Genomic DNA, 5,987 nt, shown 5'->3' on the forward strand with positions numbered 1-5,987 from the left:
CACATTTGAACTCCCCTCTTTCTTCCTTTGTAAGTGTGGTTGATAGCATACCTTCTAGCATCCCTTTGTCTTCCATACCTTGGTTCTCTTGAGAACCTACCTCCTTGAAACTTGGACAAGAGGTCTCTTGGTTGTTTGGCTTAAACCTTACCCCCATGACTTTCATGGAAGTGTCCTCTTCATTAATGATGCCGCTACTTCTTCTTCAGAAGTGGTATCGGTCCAACCTTCTTCCATCTCACTTTGAGATGATTCTTCATGGAGCTCTCTTGGCATTGCTCCTTCATGTCAAAGACAACCTTTTTATGATTTTCATTCCTACAAATTAATTTTCCCCTCTCCCAATCCTACAAAGCTTGCATTTTCATTAGCCATGGTCTTCCTAGGATAAATGGGTAACCATTTTCTTTTATATACATGACTTAGAAATCCATTGCCTTCTTAATGCCAAAGGCATCCACAAAAACATTTCTACAAATGCCTATGCACCTAGCCTTTCTATTGTTTGCCATTTTTACTTTGATTTTAGGTGTCTCATGGATATGCATGCCTAGTCTGTGCATGAGTCCCTCGGTCATGATGCAAATCTGTGCACCCCCATCCACTAGACCTTTCCTAACTAACCTTCCTTTGATATAACAGTCTAGAACCAGTGTAATATCCTCATTCACTTCAGCTTGTGCAATTTTTCCAACAGTCAGAGTGTCTTTCACCTTTCTCCTAGTGCTAATTGCCTTCGTTAAATCCCTCCTAACTTGTGGACATAATGCAAGAAATTGAGGCCATGAGATATCAGTACCCTTACCTCTCATGTCTTGTTAACAAGTTGTATGGGGCCATATCATGTCCAAGAGGGAAGCCCTAGAGGTTGATATTCCATCAATTCCTCTTGACTTCTTTGGTCTCTTTCGCCTTCTTTTCTTGTCCATGGTCACTTTGTGAAGTGTCTCCTTCTTTCTCCCTACCTTCTTCACAACCACGCTTAATGATGTTTGCTTCCATGTCAAACTCATCTAAATTTGTCACCTCTACCACATGCACATTTGGTTCTGGCAAAGCTAGAACTCCTTCCACTCCTCGTGGAGGTGGTATTTCTCCATTTGGCCTTTGTAGACTCCTTGGTTATTGACTAGTTACTTCACCTGCATTCATCACTGGGGGTAATTCAAGTTAGGTCTCCCTCGCTCCCCACGGGGCCAAGGAAAATTATGCATCCCATGTCTAGACTCTCTGCAATTCCAACATTGCAAGACTCTCCTAGGTCGTGGCTCTTGTTCTTCTAACTTCTTTGCTTGACCCTTTGGACCTATAGCTTATGCAAGGTGAATTAAGAGGTTGCTTAAAGATTCATTTAACTTCTCAATCACTTCAGCTGTTACCTCAGGAATCTCTCTGGATGTTGATGCTTGCAATTTTTCCTTGGGTCTTGGACCCTCCATTGGAACCTCTCCCCTTAGGCACTTGAGTTTTCTATACTTCTCAACATCCCTAGTTCTAGCTGCATCAAAGGTAGCATTTGCACCTGCCTCAACTTTTATCTTGAGTGTGGGAAGAGAACGGCTATGAACCTCTCCTTCTTTAGGAACTCTACATTATCACCAGGGCTAGCAACATTTCTCACACATACAGCCCAAAGAGGTAGAAACTCTTGTTTATACATGTAGTAGTCATCTAAGTCTTTTTTCTTGTGAGAAGTGATGTCTTGCCATAGCTTTTGAGTGTTTTGGGGTTCAAAGAAGTATCACTTGAAATGATCAAAGACTTTGTTATAGTTTCCCTTAGCCTCCTGAGATAGAGAGTCAAACCAAGTGCTAGCATCCTTCCTGAAAACTACCTCAAATGTTTCTAAGCGTTCCTCATCTCCTATCACTTCTTTTATGTGGCAAGCAATTTTGAAATTTGCTAGAAATAGCTCGGCATCCTCGGCACTCTCTCCAAAAAAGAGAGGATATCTTGACATTTGGCGTTGGGCCTCCATTGAATCAATTTCAAAGTAATAACACATGTTTTCTTTCTTTAAAAGATTTACACACAATAATGTTTTCTAAGTTGCAATCTATTCTACAACAAAATAAAAATATGCACATCAAATCATCTATGATAGTCAGCAAGAGGCAGGATGACAGGGTTTGGTGATGCAAGAATTTCTCCTACTCTTTGGGCACCAAACATAAACACGATATGTTTTTAAAAATGGATCCTTCTACTAATTGCAACGTTTATTCTAATGTGTGGAGTGAAATGGAAGGGAAAAACCTTTATTCGTGGGTCATTATCCATGGTCTATACATGACCTAATTCTTAAAAAAATATATATATATAGACATCCAAACTAAGGTCGTACCTAATGAGAGGCAAAATAAAAGGATTTACTGAAGCGTTTATCTTGGCCAACCTAAGAGGGCCCAAAATTCTACGAATTACTCATTGAAATTGCAACTTAGTACTAACAAATTATGTGTACCTTTTGCCTTGCAATGGGAATGAAAGTATCATACAAATTCTCATGATTCATGCAAGCTACTTGACTATTCTAAAGGTTGAATCTACACAAAAACATACATAAGGCGTTCTCAATGGAGGCACCAAAATTGAGGCAGTCCGGGGCAAGCAACAAGAAGAGCAACCTCTCGACAACCTTCAAGGCTCGAGTGTTGCTCAATGAGGCACAACCAAAACCCAACTACACAAGGGGCACCACCTAGTTTGAGAGAGAACTAGGACATGCATAATCACGGATTATGCACAAGTATAATATATGGATATGATGAGAACAAAATAGATTAGTATGTAATTAATTCATGGAATCTAGAATGGTGTTAGTTGTATATACAAAAAAATAAACATATGAAAATATAGGGAATCAAATGAGGAGGGTCTTCATTTGTTTTTATTGATGTATATTTATTTATAAGAGATAAAGAAAAATACCTGTAGGAAATAGGAACTTAGTGAAAGGAAATAATTGTTGGTGAAAGGTATTTTTGAGGTTTTTCCTTGGAGTGGATTCACACCAAAAATAAGAGAAGCTTGCATGAAATGTGGGAGTGCAAGATATATTAAAGAAAACAATCATGTCATGTCAGATTTCACTAGCACCTCAATGGAAAAGGATCGTACATCTTAAATTACCACAAAGCAAAGGAAGATTCAAAATCTCAAACCTCCTTACATATCGAGGCCCTAACAAAATCCCAAGTTGTAGAAGTTTTACCAATCGACCCCTCCATTGAGTTTCATTGGGATTTGAGAAGCTTGGTCTTACGAATGTAACTGCAATCTACATTAGCACACCGCAACAGACCGCAACACCTACTAAAGCATACCACACCTTTAAATAAGTCACTATTGCAAGTCATATATTCTATCCAAGAATGCCCATCACTGATCATGTTATGGATGTCCTTCAATATTTTGAGTGCAATAATTTGCCTACTTTTTGTCAGTGCCCTACATTGTGGAATCATTGTAGCATGTACAACAAGTCACTTGTCTTATTAACATTAAGACTGGTTTTGACAAAACATGCTCTTCAATTGTACCTTTGAAGTAGGTTAGGGAATTGTCACTTGAGGATGCCAACCATTGACTCATGTGCATATGACGCCCTTCATTTTTGCAATCAACCCCTTGCCTTGCTTCTACAATTTTTTCTAATTGAACACATTCATTCAAATATTATTCCTACAAATTTTTGGCAATTGACATGGATCTTGCTTATATCCAAGTAGTTGTTCTTGACTCCTTTTCCTCCTTGGTATTTTGGATTCTTGTAGGTTTTTTGGCATTCACACTTTTCCCCATTGGGAGGATTCGTGCCCTCGTTGGGGTTGTTCTCACTATTGTCTTTAAAATAGAGATAGCAACATAATCATATGGGGCCATTAAAGACCTCACCATATTTGGCACCGTGATAGTTAGTGTATATTTAGAAAAAACACTAATAAAGAAATTCAATTTCTTTATTGGATGCTGCCCAAATATAACCCCTCTCCCCAAAACCCCAAAAAGTCCACGTTAGAGGCTACTACTACTCCTCCTCTGTAGTACACCACAAAAGCCACGTTGACACCTCCTGCACTTAGCACCTTGTCTCCATCCGCTCACCTTCGTCATGCCTGTTTTGGGGGGGGGGGGGGGGGGGGGGGAGAGAGAGAGAGAGAGAGAGAGAGAGAGAGAGAGAGAGAGAGAGAGAGAGAGAGAGAGAGAGAGAGAGAGAGAGAGAGAGAGAGAGAGAGAGAGAGAGAGAGAGAGAGAGAGAGAGTTGAGATGCCCCTGTGGATGCATCTTTGTCACCTCTTCCCTCCACCACCCCACCCTTCTCCACCTATTGGACCCTCACTCCCTGCCTCCCTTGGCTGGAGACCAGCTTGCCACTCTGTCGGACACACACACACACACACACAAACACAGATGTTGGTGGCATGCCTACTCTCACGAGAGAGTACTCGCTGCAAGATAGACAAAGAAAGGGAGGATGGTTTAAATGTATGTGCCACCACCTTTGCAAGAGGCTTGGAGAGAAACAATGGGCGGTCTATCGAAGTCGCACAAGAGAGAGAGAGAGAGAGAGAGAGAGAGAGAGAGAGAGAGAGAGAGAGAGAGAGAGAGAGAGAGAGAGAGAGAGAGAGAGAGAGATAGAGATAGATAGATAGATAGATTGGATTATCATCCACGTAGGTCATATATGACCTATGGGACAAAAAACACAACATTACAATGATTCATTATGAGTGTGGGCTGATACATATTAGTTAAGGACTGAGGGTCCATCAAGAGGGTAGGGTAGGAAAAAAGAGAAAACAAAAACCTAAGGGTCGGTTGGGGGGAGAGCTGGTTTGGGATTTTGAAATTCTTGGATGATCACTTTGCCACCTCGGTAGACTGCCCATTTGCCTTGCGTACGTGCTTCATGCACCTTCTTAAGCTCGCTCTCTTTACTCTTGAGTTGATTCATGGTCAGTTCTTCTACAATGCAAATCTTGGTTTCTTTGAGAAGGCGGGATTGACGTAGAAGCTTCACCCGCTCCTCTTTGTTCTTGAAAGTAAGGACACAATGCTCGGGATGCACATGGCGATGTGTATCATTGATCCAAGTGACATTCTCTAGCTTGATGTTGACTCGCTCAATAATGTTGTTGAGTTTCATGATTGCCTCTTCATGGTGTCCTCAACAGTGCACCACTGCAAGGGGATCCCACTGATGCGTACCTTGAGGGCATTATCTTCTTGAAATTTTTGTTCGGAGATTTCCTTTGTTACACACGTCTTCACTTGGGCGATGGTTGTTGAGTGACCTTGGCTAACCTTAGACTCAACCTCCTTTACCTTGTCGGTGGTGAGGTCAGCCATAGAATTGAATTGTTCTTCTAATTTGCTAAGGTGAGAATTGAGTTCAAAGTTTTCCTCCAAGACTCGATCAAGAGTTTCTTGCAACTGCGTGATGCGATCAAGTTTGCTAGGGGCTGCCAGCATTGTTGCAAAACTCGGTCTTGTCTTGGCGGGGGTCTTTGGGGTTGTCATCCTTGTGCTTGAGGAGGTAGAAAGGAACCAACCACTGATTTGCAAATTCCAGAGGAAAAAACCTTTGAGAATTCTCAAGACTTCCACCTTTGAAAATGCTTTGAACTTCAACCTTTGATTGTTTTGTGACCTGCAGAGCCGAGTATATCCTGGAGAGTGCTGCAACCTGCTATACTTTGCAGGACTGAAACACCACGAGGCCAAACCAGTGTTGTATTTTGCACACACACACACACAGAATTCTAAGATGGAAAGCATCTTCCCTGTAGAGTGTGCATAGGCCGGATAATAGCTCTCTTAGAGGGCCTTCAATGAAAGTGTGTCATGCCGAGAGTCGCCTCTGAATGTACTCAAACAGAGAGTTCAATCTAATGAAAGCTCCTGATTTAGAGACTATGTGTTGAACTGTAGCATTTGGCTATCGCGGTGAGTGATGAGGCTATGGAAACCAATGCAATCAGGTT

Source organism: Adiantum capillus-veneris, chromosome 29 (genome assembly GCF_014529385.1).
Source record: "Adiantum capillus-veneris isolate H3 chromosome 29, ASM1452938v2, whole genome shotgun sequence".
Taxonomy (NCBI): Eukaryota; Viridiplantae; Streptophyta; class Polypodiopsida; order Polypodiales; family Pteridaceae; genus Adiantum; species Adiantum capillus-veneris.